The sequence below is a fragment of the Suncus etruscus genome, chromosome 16, assembly GCF_024139225.1.
Source record: "Suncus etruscus isolate mSunEtr1 chromosome 16, mSunEtr1.pri.cur, whole genome shotgun sequence".
Lineage (NCBI taxonomy): Eukaryota > Metazoa > Chordata > Mammalia > Eulipotyphla > Soricidae > Suncus > Suncus etruscus.
The window spans coordinates 65,988,666-66,007,829 of record NC_064863.1 but is presented as its reverse complement, the minus strand read 5'-3'; the positions used below and the strand labels follow the sequence as shown (position 1 = coordinate 66,007,829).

The following is a 19,164-nucleotide window of genomic DNA, read 5'->3' as shown; positions in this document are numbered from 1 at the left end:
TTACAAAAGTGGTTGTTATTTTGCATAAGCACAGTAAAAGCTGGCTGTAATAGCATCCAAGTTTAAACTGCATACATCATTCTCAAAACAATCAACTTGTTCCATATCTTTGTCTTTTGCATCTCACAACACTTTTTCATAGACTTCTTTGAACATAAATATTAGAACCTTTTTGCAGATACACTTGCTTTGCAAGCACTCATCAGGATGGAAGAAGGGGCCTTCATAAGTTAATGACATAGCTTATAAAATTGGAAAATGATCAACAAAATGAACCAAAAATAAGCAGACAGAAGGAAATAATAAAGCTTAGTGCAGAAATTAATGAATTGGAAATCAAGAAAACAATCTGAAAGATCAATAAGAGCAAGAATTGGCTCTTTGAAAAAATTAACAAGATCGATAAACTAGTAGCAAAACTCACCAAAAAAGGGAGATACATTTTAAAAATTCAATCAAAGATGAAAAGGAGGAGTTTACTACAGATACTACAGAATTTCAAAGGGTAATCAGAGATTGCTTTGAGAAACTATGCCACAAAAAAAAGTGAATCTGGAAGAAATAGACAGAAGTAATAGATCACTACTTAGGAAGTTAAAATGGCAATCCACTTTTTTCCTTTCTGCACTACCCAATTACCGAGTAACTTAGAGGGAAATCTCACAATGTCCGGAGCCCTCGATTTTCCTATACATGGATGTACACGGAATCTATTATGCTGAGTGAAATAAGTCAGAGAGAGAGAGAAAAAAGCAGAATGGTCTCACTCATCTATGGGTTTTAAGAAAAATGAAAGACACCCTTGTAATAATAATTTTCAGACAAAAAAGAGAAAAGAGCTGGAAGTTCCAGCTCACCTCAGGAAGCTCACCACAAATAGTGATGAGTTTAGTTAGGGAAATAACTACATTTTGAACTGTCCTAATAACGAGAATGTATGAGGAAAATGGAGAGCCTGTCTAGAGTACAGGCGGGGGTCGGGTGGGGAGGAGGGAGACTTGGGACATTGGTGATGGGAATGTTGCACTGGTGATGGGTGGTGTTCTTTACATGACTGAAACCCAAACACAATCATGTATGTAATTAAGGTGTTTAAATAAATTAAAAAAATAAAATAAAAATAAAAAGCCAAAAAAAAAAAAAAAGAAGAAAGAGGATGTCCTCAAATTCCTGCCGAGGGCACCAACTTAGGTGCCACTAACCTGGACTTCCAGATGGAACAGTACGTCTACAAAAGAAAAAGTGATGGCATCTACATCATAGATTTGAAGAGAACCTGAGAGAACCGGGGAGAACTCTTGCCATTACTGCCATTGAAAATCCAGCTGATGTCAGTGTGATCTCATCCAGGAATACTGGCCAGGGAGCTGTGCTGAAGTTTGCTGTTGCCACTGGAGCCACTTTGATCACTGACCGCTTCATACTTGGAACTTTCACTAACCAAATTCAGGCAGCTTTCTGGAAGCCGAGAATTTTGGTGGTTACTGATCCCAGGGCCGACCACCAGCAGCCCCTCACAGAGGCATCTTATGTTAATTTGCCTACAATTGCTCTGTGTGACATAGACTCCCCTCTGCGCTACGTGGACATTGCCATCCCTTGCGACAACAAGGGAGCTCACTCAGTGGGTCTCAGGTGGTGGATGCTGGCCCGGGAAGTTCTGCAAATGCGAGGCACCATCTCTGAGAACACCCATGGGACGTCATACCTGATCTCTACTTCTACAGAGATTGAAAAGGAAGAGCAGACTGCTTCTGAGAAGGGTGTGATCTAGGAGGAATTCAGAGCAAATGGACTGCTCCAGCTCTTGAATTCACTGATACTCAGCCTGGTGTTGCAGACTGGTCTGAAGGGGTGCAGGTACCCTCTGTATCTATTCAGCAGTTCCCTACGGAAGACTGGAGCACTCAGCCTGCCACAGAAGACTGGCCTGTGGCTCCCACTACTCAGGCCACTGAATGGGTAGGAATCACCGCTAAATAGTCTTAAATTGTTCTTTCTTTCTTTCTTTCTTTCTTTCTTTCTTTCTTTCTTTTCTTTCTTTCTTTCTTTCTTTTCTTCTTCTTTCTTTCTTTCTTTCTTTCTTTCTTCTTTCTTTCTTTCTTTCTTTCTTTTCTTTTCTTTCTTTCTTCTTTCTTTCTTTCTTTCTTTCTTCTTTCTTTTCTTTCTTTCTTCTTTCTTTCTTTTTCTTTCTTTCTCTTCTTTCTTTCTTTCTTTTCTTTCTTTCTTTCTTTCTTTCTTTCTTTTCTTTCTTTCTTTCTTTCTTCTTTTCTTTTTCTTCTTTCTTTCTTTCTTTTCTTTCTCTTTCTTTCTTTTCTTTCTTTCTTTTTCTTTCTTTCTTTCTTTCTTTCTTTCTTTTCTTTCTTTCTTTTCTTTCTTTCTTTCTTTCTTTCTTTCTTTCTTTCTTTCTTTCTTTCTTTCTTTCTTTCTTCTTTCTTTCTTCTTTCTTTCTTTTCTTTCTTTCTTTCTTTCTTTCTTTCTTTCTCTCTCTCTCTCTCTCTCTCTCTCTCTCTCTCTCTCTCTTTCTTTCTTTCTTTTTCTTTCGGGGGGTTCACACCTGATGGCGCTCAGGGGTTACTCCTGACTATGCGCTCAGAAATCGCTCTTGGCAGGCACAAGGGACCATATGGGATGCCGGGATTCAAAGTCCTAATTGGCTGCGTGCAAGGCATAGGCTCTTACGCTGTGCTATCTCTCCGCCCCCCCCCCCATGCTGTGCATGAAGCCAGGAGTAACCCCTGAGCACTGCTGGGTGTGACCCAAAAACCATAAAAGAGAAAGAAAGAAAGAAAGAAAGAAAGAAAGAAGGAAAGAAAGAAAGAAAGAAAGAAAGAAAGAAAGAAAGAAAGAAAGAAAGAAAGAAAGAAAGAAAGAAAGAAAGAAAGAGAGAGAGAAAGAGAGAAAGAGAGAAAGAAAGAGAGAAAGAGAGAAAGAAAGAAAGAAAGAAAGAAGAAAGAAAGAAGAAAGAAAGAAGAAAGAAAGAAGAAAGAAAGAAAGAAAAAGAGAAAAAAGAGAAAAAGAAAGAAAGAAAGAAAGAAGAAAGAAAAGAAAAGAAAAGAAAGAAAGAAAGAAAGAAAGAGAGAGAGAAAGAGAAAGAGAGAGAAAGAAAGAAAGAAAGAAAGAAAGAAAGAAAGAAAGAAAGAAAGAAAGAAAGAAAGAAAGAAAGAAAGAAAGAAAGAAGAAAGAAGTCAAGTAGAGGATGTTAAGAACCCAAACAAAATGTCTCCCTTGAAAGTGAATGTTATGAGTACTATAGAAAGCAGGATCAAGTTATCCAGAAACTCACTGAAAGGGCTGATATTGCCACTTCATTATATTCCCACCTTTGCATGGAACAACACATACCTTTGTATAAGAGCCCTAAGTCGACCTCCACCAGAGACTATGTGATGACTGCTAGGTGCTAACTGTGAGATGGTGTCCCCGAAGAGTCTTGTCAAGGTCAGAACATATCTGAAGAGTGCCAGCAGAGAAACTGTGCCAATGTGACCAAGTTCTTATAAGGGCTACTACTGTGATCAGGTTACTCTTCTAGGACCTGCCAAGAGAAAAGTTGAACACGGAGCTGGGTGAAAGGGTGTTTGCATTTATACAGATGGGGATCCATGCCAGGAACTTCTCTTGCCTTAATTTTGTTGTTTTTCATGGTGGTACTTGAATATTTGCATCTGCCATGGTGCTCATTTGGGTGTAATGTTTTTACACACACTGGTTGTAGAGCTTGCAGGGGTTTGCTGTGATGTACATACACATGCGTGCCAGAGATTGTGTTCCTGACTGAATGGCTGGTACATTTTTTCATTGCTGTGCTTGCTGAGGAGTTATATATTGGAGTTGTAAACATGAGTGCTGGTATATATGCCAAAGACCACATTTTTATTTTAATGCCAGAATCTTGGATGACAAAACTGCCAGTGTATGTTGGCAACATGGAAGATTCAATTTGTGGCCTCGTGCTTGCAAATCGGGCACTTTTAGCTGCTGAGCCATCTTTGGCTCTCAAATTTTGTTTTTCTATTTTGGGGGTGGGTCAGATTTGAGCAACACTCTTCAGTGCCCAGGGTTTACTGCTGGCTCTGCATTCAGGGATCAATTCTGGTGAAGCTTAGGGACCATGTGTGATGCCAACAATTAAACCTGGGCCATTTGAGTGTATGGCAAGCACTTCAAGTACTTTAATCCTAGTACTTCGCCCCTTTTTTATTTTAATTGTAGGGTTGGTAGTATGTTTAGAGCAGTGTTACCTTTTATGGTTTTTTTTTGGGGGGGGGGGCACGCCCGGTGTTGCTCAGGGGTTACTCCTGGCTGTCTGCTCAGAAATAGCTCCTGGCAGGCATGGGGAACCATATGGGACACCGGGATTCGAACCAACCACCTTTGGTCCTGGATTGGCTGCTTGCAAGGAAAACGCCGCTGTGCTATCTCTCCGGGCCCACCTTTTATGGTTTTGATGAATAGAGTCACTGCACCTTCACCACTTAGTTCCCTCTAAACTGCCTCTTTCCCCCCACTTCTTGGTAATCTCAGTTCTTCAATCAAAGGCCAACAATTTGTCATCAATACTCCTTTCCTTGTTTTGTCTCTATAAACCACAGACGAGTGAAATTATCTGGAATTTGTCCTTTTGCCTCCCACTTATTTCACGTTTAACATGATGATGGTATTTAACTTCTAAGAAGTTCTTCTACTCAAAATCTTTGAGAAATCTAACCTAATGTTGGCTTTTACTTTACTGTAACTACTAACATTATGCCAAATTTTAGTATCGTGATGAATGATCCTGGGTTTGGTAGCATGGGAAATTACATTTTGTTGGGTCTTTCTTTTAATAGGCATACATGTTTTGTTTTGTTTTTAGGCCACACTTAGCAGTAGTCAGGGGACCATTCAGTTCCAGGGATCAACTTAGGCCACCAACAAAGCAAAACATTCTCTTTAACCCATGTACTATATCTCCCAGAATATTTATGATTAAATATCATCATTTTTAATATAATTTTTATTTTGGTCATAGTGGCTTACATATTGTTGACAATAATATTTTAGGTACATATTTACATAAAATCAGGGAGGATTCCCATCACCGATTTGTCGTCCCTACACCTCCGTTTTCATCCTACCTCCCATATCCTCCTTCCTCACCCCCAGGGCTGCTAGAACATGTGGTCCCCTCTGTACCTAGCTTACTACTTAGTAGTCTTGCACCTGTTTGGTCTTGGTGCCTCCCTTATTTCCCCCTCCAACTGGGAGGCAGGACTAGATAGTTCAAGTTAGGTGGTTTTGTTTGAAGAAGAGAAAAGTAATAAACTGGGGTAAAAGTCTAATATGCCGAAAATGGGCAGAATCCTTCTAGAGGCTCTCATCATCGGTTTGAGAGATGAAGGAGAAAAAGAAGGTGAAACACCCCAACAATACAATAAAAAGTGTCAAATATCCAGTGAGGACTCCAACAATAATGATAAGCACCACACACACAAAAAAAAAACATGGTCTTGAGATAAGAAACATGGCAGAGCACATAAAGAAAGAAAAAAAAAGAAGAGAAAAAAAATAAATATAAATGGGGACAACAACTTCAATAACCACACCAAAACAAAGAAATCGACAAAAAGTAGATAGATAAATAAAAATAAAAAATAATATATAAAAAATATTTTTTGCTTTTTGCCTTTTTTTTTTCCCTCCTGCACTGGCACAGTAAATATTGGGGTCATTCGAAAAGGAATTCACTTGGCCTAAGAGGTAAATATCATCAATTTTTTAAGAAGATTTCATCTATATTTGAGACCTTTAACTGATTGTAATAAGCATTGTTATGAGGGCCAGAGAGATAATAGTACAGTGGGTAGGTTGCTTGCCTTTCATGCAGCCAACTCCGGTTAGAATCCCTCATATTGTCCCAACTTCCACCAGGAGTAATCCCAGAGTACAGAGACAGAAGTAAGCCCTCAGCACTGCCAGTGTAGCCCAAAACAAAATAGCACTGTTGTTTATGAAATCTCATCTTCCACAGAACTTGTGCAACTCACCTCACAAAGATATTGAGTTGTTTCTTTATACCTTTGATTAAGTGCAATGGAGGTTATAAATGGTGGTACCACAGATGACAGTTCCTTGCTGGGATTGCATGGAGATTGTGGGATCAAACTCATAGCATCAGGTTTGTACAGTAGTTGTTCTGCCACTGAGCCCATAATGTGTACATTGAAGTTCACAAATTATATCATGCTGTGTTGTTTTAATATATATATAGACAATTCACATATGTTGGTACGGGGATGGTGAGGCCTTTCGCTGGGAGGCCTGGCTCCTACAGCTGGCCTGGTGGGTCTGAAGGTTTGCAGGGTGACGGTGGAGAAATTCACAAAGCAGTCAGATGAAGTTCCAGGAGTCTAGCCAGCCTTATTTTACAGTTCTAACTGCCATGAACATTTCCTCACATGGCTTCTAAGCTAAGCCTTTTCCTAGCAGCAACTTCTCTGCTCCTTCTCTGGCTCTCTCTGCCTCTGTCTCCCTTTCAGCTGCTCTTCATGCTTCCTTGCTGACTGACTTCCTTTTGCTGACTTTTTAACTCTCTTTCTTGTCCCCTCTCCCCCCCCAGGTAGACTCCACGTTGTGCCTATTCAAGGTGTGGGCAGTTCTGATCATTCAGGTGGGATAAACAAGAAGTTGGGGGAGGGATAGCCACAATGCTATTCTTTCTTTTTCTTTTCTTTTAAGTGTTTGGGCCATATCCAGCTATGTTTAGAGTGCACAGCTGGCTCTGTGCTCAGAAATTATTCTTTGCGGTCATGGGGACCATATGGGATGCCAAGGATTGAAATAGGTTAGCTGTGTGCAAGGCAAACACCTTCCCACTGTGCTATCACTCTGTGCTCTTATCATTCTGTTCTTGAGAGGGAATGCTGGACACAGGCTATGCTCACTGAAACTAGTCCCCAAGTCTCCTTTCTTATTTTAAGCTTTTTCATTAGGTTTCAGCATCCATTTATTCTACAAGTTTAGTTCTATTTTTCTTTATAGATTTTGTACCTTCAGCTCTTGTTTTTCCAGAATTTTTCATTGCTTTCTTCTGGAAAACTATACCCACTGATTTATAATCCAGTTCACTTTTTTTTTTTTTTTTGGTTTTTGGGTTACACCTGGCAGCGCTCAGGGGTTACTCCTGGCTCCACGCTCAGAAATTGCTCCTGGCAGTCTCGGGGGACCATATAGGTTGCTGGGATTTGAACCACCGTCCTTCTGCATGCAAGGCAAATGCCTTACCTCCATGCTATCTCTCCAGCCCCCAACCCAGTTCACTTTTAAGTGCCTCACAACATTCTTGAATCTAAAAATTATCTGCATCTTATCTTAAATGGGAATCCACATGAAATAGGACAAAATAGTAGGCTGAGATCCACTGTAACTTTAAATTCTGAAACTCTGAGAAAAATGCCTTTTATATATTTATTTAAATGCTCTATTATATCTATGAAAATATCTCCAACAGGAAACTGAAACAACTTTTCTTTCGTGGGCTCTCTGTGCAATGATGTTTGAATACCCATAGAATCATCTAGTCTTACTGGTTTATATACTGGATTTTTTCATTTTTACCTGAATTTCTGTTTTTCTAATTTCACATTTAACTTTAGTAGATGTGACTAAAAGGTAGTTTGATATAAAGCATCAGAGAAAAAATGAAGGTTCAAATTGAACAGTATAACTAATAAAATATTTTTGAAATAAATGCCATTATTTTGAGGTATATGATTATATAGATGAATTACTGAACATATGTAGACTGAAAATGTTAAAAGAGAAATTTCCGATGTTAACAAACTAGATTTGCCACTCCACAAAATTAATTGGAGACAAAATTTTCAAGATGTATTCTCTGAAAGAATGATGATATTCCACAAAGGAATGCCTCTGCCCACCACCAATGCTACCACCCTTGTCATTATCAAAGGATCATAACGAGAGTCTCTGGTTAATTTCTACAAATCCAACAAATTGCTGAGGGTTCTTTGCATTCTGAAGTCCCAGTCCCAGTTGTCCCTGCTAGATAGAATAGCATGATGGTTCATTTTATGCCAAGGTGATTTTTGAATAAGATTTAATCATGAAAATGATGGATTCTGAGTAAAGTACACTGCCTATTGAGTCTGGATGGGTCTCATAGTCAGTTAAAGGCTTGAATAGAACAACACTGACCTCTGCAAGCAAGAGAAGGAGCACTTCTAAAGAAGGAGTGCTTCTGGGGCCGGCGAGGTGGCGCTAGAGGTAAGGTGTCTGCCTTGCAAGCGCTAGCCAAGGAAAGGACCACGGTTCGATCCCCCGGTGTCCCATATGGTCTCTCCAAGCCAGGGGCAATTTCTGAGCGTATAGCCAGGAGTAACCCCTGAGCATCTAATGGGTGTGGCCCGAAACCCCCCCCCAAAAAAAGAAGGAGTGCTTCTAAAGTTGAACTGAAACTTACCTTTACATCTCCTTTACATCTACTGTGCAATGAAAAATGTGTATATATGAAGGAGAGAGAAAGAGAGCTAACTTCATCTATATAAAACACTATATACTATCAGTAATTGTAAGATTGTTTTTAATATAAAATCTTTATTTAAGCACTATGATTACAAGCATGATTGTAGTTGGGTTTCAGTCATAACCAGAAAACCCTCCTTCACCAGTGCAACATTCCCACTACCAATGCCCCCCCTCCCAACCTCTGCCTGTATTTGAGATAGGCATTTTACTTCTCTCACTCTTTAATATAGTCATGATAGGGTCAAGAGCAATGGCATAGCGGTAGGGCATTTGCCTTGCATGCGGCTGACTCAGGGCGTCCACAGTTCGATCCCCCGTCATCCCATATGGTCCCCAAAGCCAGGAGCAATTTCAGAGCACATAGCCAGGAGTAACCACTGAGTGTCACTGGATGTGTTCCCTCCCCCCCCCAAAGATAGCCATGATACTTGTTATTGTAGTTATCTCCCTAACTGCACTCACTACTATTTGTGTTGAGCTTCATATTGTGAGCTGGTCCTTCTGGCCTTCATCTCTATTGTCTCTGGGCATTATTATAATAATGTCCTTAATTTTTTTTGAAAATCCATACATGAGTGAAACTATTCTGTGTCTATTTCTCTCCCTCTGACTTATTTCACTCAGCATAATAGATTTCATGTACATCTACGAATAGGAAGATTTCATGACTTTATCTCTTCTGATGGCTGCATAATATTCCACTGTGTATATGTACCACAGTTTTTTTAGCTATTCATCTACTGAAGGGCATGTTGGTTGTTTCCAGAGTCTGGCTATTGTAAATACTGGTCATGCTGCAATGGACATAGGTGTGAGGAAGGGATTTTTTGAATTGTACTTTTGTGTTCCTAGGGTATATCCCTTGGAGTGGTATTGCTGGATCATATGGGAGCTCAATTTCCAGTTTTTTGAGGAATCTCCATATTGTTTTCCATAAAGGCTGGACTAAACAGCATTTCCACCAGCAGTAAATAAGAGTTCCTTTCTCTCCACTTCCCTGCCAGCACTGATTGTTCTTGTTCTTTGTGATGTGTGTGTGCCAGTCTCTGTGGAGTGAGATGGTACCTCATTGTTGTTTTGATTTGCATCTCCCTGCTGATTAGTGATGTGGAGCATTTTTTTCATGTGTGTTTTTGCCATTTGGACTTCTTCTTCGGAGAAGTGTCTGTTCATTTTTTCTCCCTATTTTTTGATGAGATTAGATGTGTTTTTCTTGTTAAGTTCTGCCAGTACCTTGTATATTTTAGATATTAGCCCCTTATCTGATGGGTATTGAGTGAATACTTTCTCCCATTCAGTGGGTGGCTTTTGATCCTAGGCACTATTTTCTTTGAGGTGCAGAAGCTTCTCAGCTTAATATAGTCCCATATGTTTATTTCTGCTTCCACTTGTTTGTTGAGTACTGTTTCCTCCTTGAAGATGCCTTTAGTCTCAACGTCATGGAGTGTTTTACCTACGTGTTATTCTATATAAGTAATTGTAAGATTGTTAACTTAATATAAAATATGGACTTAGGACTTGACTTTGCCATTTATTAACTATGAAATATATTTAGGGTAAGGGGTTCTCAAGAACTGTTTAGGACACCAAGGTCATTCTCAGCAATACTCAGCAATACTGAACTTAGTTCAGTGTTAAGGTCCCAGTATGCAATGTTGCTCACGTCCTGTGGCACAGAGGATCAGCAGGTCCACCCTAGTGGTACTCAGGGTATTTCCAGGATACCATTCAGTCTATACTCAGCAATGTTCCTGAGGCCTTTGTTGATGGAGACTGAAACTGGATTTCACATATTATTTCCAAGACCCAAACTTTTAAGCCTGTCTTTTTATTTTAAAGGCATAACAATACCCCCCCAATTCTCTATTTATGCTAGATTATATATTATGCAATTGAATGTCTTTATTTTTATTTATTTAATTTTTTTGCTATTCCTTTGCCTGTGATGTAGTTCGGTCCTGTTTATTTAGCTAAGCCTTGTTTTCACTCTTTTTTTTTTTTTTTTTTTGGTTTTGGGGCCACACCCGGCGGTGCTCAGGGGTTACTCCTGGCTGTCTGCTCAGAAATAGCTCCTGGCAGGCACGGGGGACCATATGGGACACCGGGATTTGAACCAACTACCTTTGGTCCTGGATCGGCTGCTTGCAAGGCAAACGCCGCTGTGCTATCTCTCCGGGCCCCTTGTTTTCACTCTTTCCTGTGATATAGGTTGCATTTAGTTGCTTCTAATGGGTAAAATAAAGCACAAATAATAGTGCATCACTTTTTCACGGAAAATCAATCCTCCCCTCTTCTTTCTCCCCTCCCCTACTTTCCCCTCTGACTCCTCCCCTCACTTCCTCTCCTCTCCTTACTCTCTCCTCCCCCTGCTCTCCTCTCTTCTCTCATCTCCTCTTTTTCCTTTCTTTTCCTTTCCCTTCCCTACCTCCCCATCCCTCTCACCCCTTCTCTCACTGTCTAGAATTATGCAGGTGCTCTACAGCCAAGATACATTCCTTAGTTGTGGTGAGGAACAGGGCCTGCTGCCTATAATTCAAAGCCTGTTGCCTACAGTTCAATGATTGCACTTAGAAGTAGATTCTCCAATCCCATCTTACATTCAGCTCCTGTCAAAAGCTTCATTGCCAATTTGTGTGAGACCCTGAACCAGAAACACTCAGCTAAGGTAACTCAGTGTTCCTGACCTTCAGAAACTTCATGAGATAATACTTGTTTTTCCAAAGCAAGGCTTTGAGGTAATTTGTTACAAAGCAAATGATTCAACTCAAAAATATTCAACTCAAGTCTAAAAAACCACCCCTGACCAACTCACAAGATTTATCTTCTCTGACTCCCTATAGCATTCTGAATACAGCTTTTATACTTTTCATGTAACATTTTGTTTTTGTGTTTGTCCCCTCCCTTGCTATGCTGATAGCTGCTTGAAATGAAATGTGAAAAATTATATTCAAGTCTGGCTCATAAAGGACACTCACAATAGTTAAACTAACACTACTTCTATGTGTCATAAGTTGTCCTAAGCCTTTGCAAATATCCCATGTAATCCTTATAAAATATATAATATATATTATATATAATCCTCATTTTAGATGAGGAAATGAGGAAATTGAGGTCAAGCTTTAGAGAAATTGACTAACTTGCCCAAAGTCTCAAAGTTAGTGACTGCTATAAATTCAAGAATGCATTTCTTATAAACAAGATTACAGTTGCAATTAAGTAATACGATTTAAGGAATACTGGGAGGTTCTATGGAGAATCTTCGAGTGTCTACCTCATTGTCTAGTGGAGCTTCCATATTTGCTATGCCAAGCAATTTATAATATAATATATATAAATATATATATATATAAAATATAAAAAAGACATGTGGAAATACTGATTGTTGATGATTTATTTGTTGTATTTGGGGGGGGTGGAGTCACACCCGGCAGTGCTCAAGAGTTATTCCTAGATCTGCACTCAGGAATCACTCCTGGCAATACTAAAGTATCAAATGGGATGCCCGGGATTGAACTTGAGTTGGCTGCAGGCAAGGCAAGTGTCTTAACCAAGACAGCACTATTGTACAGCCTGATTGTGGACAATTTAAAGGGATTCTCAAAATGCCTTTTCTTTTACTCAGATGAAAAAGAGAATTACTATAAACATATGTTGTGATGAGACCAAAAATAAAACATTGGAAGATGTCCTCTCCACACCTCCTTCATAAAAGAAGGGGAGTTTAATGTAGTTTGATTACATAAGTATTTCAAAAGCCTTTTCCCTCAAATTTATTCAATTTGGTAACTTAAGGATTCAATAAACAGTTCATAAAAGAGGAAAATGTTATCTAATAAGGCATTTTTTATTCAATGCTGTTCGGTTCTATTATTTATTGTATTTCTGTTAGAGTTTATGCAACAATAAAATAATATTTTATTGAAGCCTTTTGTTTACAAATTTCAAATAGGTGGGTATTATCTGACTTTTGGGGTTCTTCATAAAGCATGCAACCAGTGACTCTTCTGGTAAGGTCTTTCTAAATCAGAGGCTCCCAAATTTACTTGGCCTATCACCATATCTGAAGAGCAAAAATCACTGAGTGTCCTTTTGGGATCTGCCTTCTTTAGGTGATCAAACAGATGCTTCCTCTAACTCAAGATTCTACTGCCTCAGCCTGGATGTGTCCAGTATCTGGTAGTGAAAGGTAGAGGGGGAGAGTGGGTGTGTCATGTGTTTGGGCAACAATATATACTCGAGTATAAGCCAACCCCCCCCTAATTTCACCCTATAAACTGGGGAAACGTGGGGCCGACGTGGTGGCGCTAGAGGTAAGGTCCCTGCCTTGCCTGCGCTAGCCTAGGATGGACCGTGGTTCAATCCCCCGGTGGATTGAAGTCCCCCAAGCCAGGAGCGACTTCTGAGCGCATAGCCAGGAGTAACCCCTGAGCGTCACCGAGTGTGGGCCCCCCCAAAAAAAAAACCTGGGGAAACTTAATGACTTGAGTATAAGTCGAGGTGGAAAACGCAGCAGCCACTGGTAAATTTCAAAAATAAAAATATATACCCAAAACAATTACAGTAATTGAGGAATCAGTAGGTTAAATGTTTTTCAATATTTATTGCTAAAGAAAAATTGTAAACTAGCAACACCTTAAAAAATTTAAGAGTTTAAGTAAAGTGCAAAAAACTGCAGCTTAACAGGTAATCAAGGTAAGCCACAAAGGTTAAAATCCTTCCAAATTGGATTCCTCCTCCTCCTCATCTGTATGTCCAAATAGAGCTTCAGCTGTATCTGATGTGAGCGGTCTCAGCCCAGACATTGTCATCATTACTGCATTCCCAGATATCATCATCACTGCTGTTGGTCTCAGACAAAGCGCAGAATATTGTGGGTTAAATAATTCAGTGGCATCCACTTCAGTTCAGCCGTCTACCTCTTCAGCTCAGCTCTGATTTGTGGACTGAGCTGAAGCACCATCCAGCAGATAGCAGAAGATGACTGGAGACTAATAACCTGTATGCCCCGAGTATAAGCCAAGTTCAGGTTTTTCAACACAAATCGTGTGCCAAAAAACTCGGCTTATACTCAGGTATATACAGTAAATATCTAGATATGAAAAAACCTAAAGCCAGTTTAAATTCAGAGTTGGTCATGAAAGTCTTGAAAGCAGCGTTATGCTTCCTGTTTTGAGAAATTTTGACTTATCTCTGAGTACTTCCTCCCCACCAAGAACAAATAGTTCTTTATATCATTTAGTGAATAGAGACTCCTTTTCTGGAAGCAATTTGGGAGGTTTACTCTTCTTATATTCTATCTCTATGGAGACAATAAGGGGTTCTGCGGATCAAACCCAGGTCAACAGCATGAAAGGCAAACACTCTATCAGCTATGCTATCACACAGGCCCCCTTAAACTTTTGTTAAAAAAATCATTTTTTAGAAATGACCTAAGAATATAATAAAGTATTAGTTTAAGCAAGTCTCCAAAGTAGTGTGTATGTAAATAATTATTCTCATCTATATTATGCACTTAAATGAAAAAAGGAAAAATTTTAATATAACCATATTTATTTTCCAAATAAAATATCTCTGGAAGCATAATAACCTTCATTCATGCTAATTCGTCTCATTTCCTTTCATTCTGAAAGAAGGCTGTTCCTTAGATTTGGTAATTAAACTATGTTCTTTTTTTTTGTTGTTGTTCTATAAAACTTTACATGCATATCAACATGTTTTCTTTATATGTCTTATTTCTCAGGGAAGTTCGAAGGCTTTCCATATTTTACCACTTCAATTTACTATTAAAAAAACAAAACAAACATAGTTATAAACAAAAATGTGCAAGATCCCCACCATCTGAGAATGATAAGGACAAAAGGGACAGGCAGGGCTTAGGAATCCAAGTCATAGAGTGGGCGTAGGTGGTGCCTGATAACCTGGATGACCTAGGCTATGTCCTATGACCTGGCCAAGAAGAAGATAAAGCTCTAAATATTCTACCCCTGTCTTACCAGTCTACATACTCTGAACTGAAGGAAAAATGCTTGTTACCAGCCATCTTTACTAAAATATATATATATATATATATACGGTCAATAAATTTAGTAAACTTAGCAAAAGTTGCATAGCAGATGGGATTTTTTTTGGTCACAACCATCGGTGCCCTGGGGTTACTCCTGGCTCTGCAATCAGACGGGGTGGAGCAAGAGGTAGGGTGTCTGCCTTGCACGCACTAACCTAGGATGGACCTTGGTTCAATCCCCCGGCGTCCCATATGATCCCCATGCCTGCCAGGATTGATTTCTGAGCACATAGCTAGGAGTAACCCCTGAGCATCACCGGATGTGGCCTAAAAAGCCAAAAAGCCAAAAGAAAAAAGAAATCGTTATGGCAGGCTCAGTGGACCATATGGGATGCTGGGATTCAGTTCACTGTCTGTCCTCCTGGGTTGGCTGCATGCAAGGCAAAAAGACCCTACCGCTGTGCTGTCTCTCCAGCCCCAGCAGATGACACTTTTATCCCTTGAATAAGCAAGAATATACTGTCATGGGGTTGGAGCAACAGAATAGCAGTAATGTTTTTGCCTTGCACGAGGTTGACCCAGGTTCGATCCTGGCATCCCATTTGGTCCCTGAAGCACAGCCAGGAGTGATTCCTGAGCTCAGAGCCAGGAGTAGCCCCTGAGGACTGCTGGGTGTGGACCAAAAGCAAAACAACATGGGGCTATACTGTCTTTTGGATTCTGTTAAAGAAATTGAAATGGTCTATAATGAAATGCTCTCAACCATGCAGTATACAAATGGCAGCACATCCTACTACGGGCCTTGCAAATTAGTGGTGAAAGTCTCCCTATAGAGGAACTACAGATGGGAATTTTGATGAAGTCATGTTTTGAAATGTCAAGTTTTGTGTATGTGTACCTAGGCACATTGTAACAGGGCATTCTTGAATAAAAGTTTTCTCATTTAAAATGAGAACATGTAAAAACAGGTAAAAGCGCCAGTGTGACCATGCTTTCTTCTTTGTAGATGCTAACAGTTCAAGCCCTTTTCCCAGGGCATTTAACCAGCCTATCAGAACACCATATATATACTTTTTAGGTGAGGTAACCTGGCCAATAGTGGTATCTATTTTGTCAGCTCTGCTGGCAGGAAAGGGTCCAGGTCCTTCTGCCCTCAGGCCTGCCCCCTGCTCTCCCATCTATTACTGTGTCCATAGGAGTAATGGGTAAGGGCTCCATCTCTGACAAGCCGTGTAACAAAGGACACTGGAAACATGTCTGGCATCAGAGGTCGTGTGTGCAGAGCAATTTGGAAGGAACAAGTTTATTTTGTATTGGATGATTTTTAATGAATGCAATATTAATCCTTGCAGATGAGCAATAATCATTAAAGTCAATTAAATGATAAAAAAACAGGTAAAAGCAAACAAATGTAAATTGGAGCACCAGTCTGACCCATCGAGGAGTGATTTCTGAGCGCAGAGCCAGGCTTGGGGACCATATGGGATACTGGGGATCGAACCCGGATCTGTGGTGTGCAAGGCAAGCAAGCGCCCTACCTCGGTCTTCTCGCGTTAACAAGTTTTTGCAAATCCACCAAAGGACGCACAGATTTTTTTTTTGCACCCCATCTGCACGCACCACCTTCGTAAGAAACCTTTCCACAGCCCCAGGGGACAAAACGAGGCGAGACCCATCCAAGTCGTTCCAGATCCTGCCAGAATGAATAATAAATATTCCCTGCCCGGGATCCCCACCCCCGAAGCCCTACAAGCCGATCGCTCAGCGACTCCTTTATTTTGCTGTGGGAGGCGCATGCGCAGCGCGCTCCCGGCCGCCGCTGACGTCACCGCGAGTGAGTGATTAGACTGACAGGAATCCTTCCGCTCCTTTAGGGGATAAATAGTCCGCGCACCCTAACTAACTAGCTTCCTCATCCTAGTGCTCAAAACGTTTCCAAAGACCCTTATTAGGGGCGTACTGATTAGTACATCAGTTAGAGAAGAATGTCAGTAGAGAAAGGGGCGGGGCCGGGCCCATTTCCGTGTTGTTTACTAGGATCCGGATATCACTCCGCGGGGGCGGAGCCAAGGAGCCGGCGCTTCTTTCTCCCTCCCTCCCTTCCTTTCCCGCGAGCGGACGCGGCAGCGCCTCGGTCTCGCTTTTTCTTATTTTTTCCCCCCTTCCCCCCCTTTTTATTTTTTTTTCTCCTTTTTTCCTCCCTTCTCCCCCCTCCACCATTTCCCCTCAGAGGCGTTTCCCCCGGGGCAGGGGCAGAGCCGGCCTCCCCCACCCCCACCCCGCGCCTCCCCCGGGCCCCCCGCCGCCCTATGGCGAGTGGGCGCCCCGATCCCCAGCGGGGCGGTGGGCTCGGAGGCGCGGGAGCGGCCTGAGGGCCGGGGGCGTCATGGCACGGCTTGGCTGACCCGCCGCGGCACCCCCGAACCCCGAAGCCCAGCGCCCCCTTGTCCTCCCTCCTCTGTCCGGCCCGGATTCGTCCCCGCGCGCGCTCCGAGTTGAGCACCATGGAGTGAGCGATCGCGGGCCTCCCACCCCCGGATGACCAGGAGTCCCCACTTGGAAGCCTGCAGCTCTGCCGGGGAGGAGGAGGAGGAGGAGGAGGAAGAGGAGGAGGAGGAGGTGAGGGGCTGGGGAGTGGGGCGCCCCCCCTGCATCCTCTCAGCCCCCCCATCTCTCCCCTAGCGCGCGCCCCCGAATTGCAAGTGCCACCACCGCGCGCCTTCGCCTCTTGCAAGCGCAAGCCTCCCTCTCTGCCCTCTGGCCAGTCTTTTCTATTATCTATCTGTTTATTTATTTATTTGTTTGTTTCTTTCTGTCGTCCACTAACTTTTCTTCCTTTCGGGCCCTGCAGGGCGCTTCCAGGCAGCAGGACAAACGCTGGGATGGTAAAACAAAGGAGGCGGTCCCCCCCATCCACCCATCCACCCACCCACATATTCATGTTCCCCGTCGTGTCCTTTCCAGCCTAACCTGGACTTAAGGCTGAAGGCTACATTATGAAGCAGAAGCAGAGCCCCCAAGTCGGGGCCGCCTTGATTGGGGATTGGGGGGACAGGGCCGCCCTACCTCGGTTCTATGTGGGATGGGGTAGGGGGGGGTACTTGTAGCAGCGGCCTCGGTGCTTCTGAAGTTGCATTGACAGCTTACCAAAAAAGGGGGCCCAAAGCTGAGCTCTAGGGGTTCACGTTGCAAATCTTTTTTTTTGGCAGGGCCTCCTGGGCAGTTGGGTGGAAAGATGCTGAAGAGCTTCAACTTGTCCTGTTCCTAAAGTGTTGAGCTATTTTTTTTTTCTCCCTCTTTTGGGATGGTTAGGGGATTAGGCCACACTCCAGGCGGTGCTCTGGAGGTTGTGTTAACTTGAGACTGCTCGCTGGAATCTCCTGTCTGTGCTTGGGGTATGGTGGGGTGGGTTGTACTGGGGAACCCTATGGGATGCCAGATATTCCAACCCAGGTAGGCTGCCTGCACAGCCAGCCGCCTTACCGCCCTGCCCTGTCCCTCTGGGCTCTAAAAGTGTTAAGCGTTTCTTTGAAGTGACCAGCTGCCTTGGGAGCAGCTGTGGTGGAAGTTGAAATTGCTAATACCTACACTTGTTGCCTTTTCTTATATGCTCAGATTGGTTTGGAGCGCCTTTGAGGACTCTTAGTTGAGGCAGGTAGTCAATAGAAAGCTCATTTCACCGGGGAGGAAAACTTGAGTCTCCTTAGGGCTAAGTTGTTCTCCCCTCCGGTGACTCGGAAGCGGATGGCCGGATTTTTACCCAAGTATTCTGACTGCTAGAACATCTCTTGGCTGAAAATGTGCTAGCTGAGTCGATCCAGGAGTGCTGGTTTTCCACATCTCTTGAGACAGACGTAAAAGGGAGTGGACAAATAGAAAAAGAGTGAAGAAGGTGTAGAATCGCTGGTTTGAAATCACGAGTTGAAAGACTCTGAGCTTTGAACTGAAGTTTCTTCATATTGAACCCCCCCCCCCCCAAAAGCATACAGGTTGAGGTCATTACGGTTTTGGGAAGGTGCATTCTGTAGAATTTGCAGTTAAGTGTTCTGTGAGGCAATGCGACCTCCTAGTAAGGTAGAACAGAACTTTTTGTGCATTCCGCTTTTATTTTGATTTATTTTTTCTGATAATTTTGGGCCACACCTGGCAGTGTGCTGGGGTTTCTGCAGTGGTGCTCAAGACCCATAATATAGTGCAGGGAATCCATCAGACCTCCCTCACGATTTGTGTGCAGGCAGCCCTTTGATCTCTCTCCCTGGACCCTGTCAGGCCATCTACTTTTAAGGGAGTCACATTCACTTCTTTTTGCAAGTTTCCACTTAAAATTGGTCATGATCATGATACCAATTCTATTCCAAGTGAAAGCTTGAACTATCATTTATTGATCAGAGTACAAATGGAGAATGTACCATCAAAGAGCTAGAAACCCCAGGGGGCTTCAGGTAATGATCAGGTATCAGTTACTCCCGAGTACAAACAACGGAGGAGAAAAGGTACTATTCCCAGATGGATGCAAATAGTAACCATATTTGTATAGGAGGGATAAGTACTCCTGGAGGACATTAGTTGAAAGAACAGTATATGGAGACTGGGAAAGAGGGTTTGTTTTGTAATGCCTGTAGTTTATTTTT

At 42.1% G+C, this 19,164-nt stretch overlaps 1 pseudogene; it reads left to right on the top strand.

Annotated features, from left to right (window-relative positions):
- Positions 1–665: 665 nt before the first annotated feature.
- On the top strand, positions 666–1,983 carry LOC126032630 (40S ribosomal protein SA-like; annotated as a pseudogene).
- Positions 1,984–19,164: the final 17,181 nt, after the last annotated feature.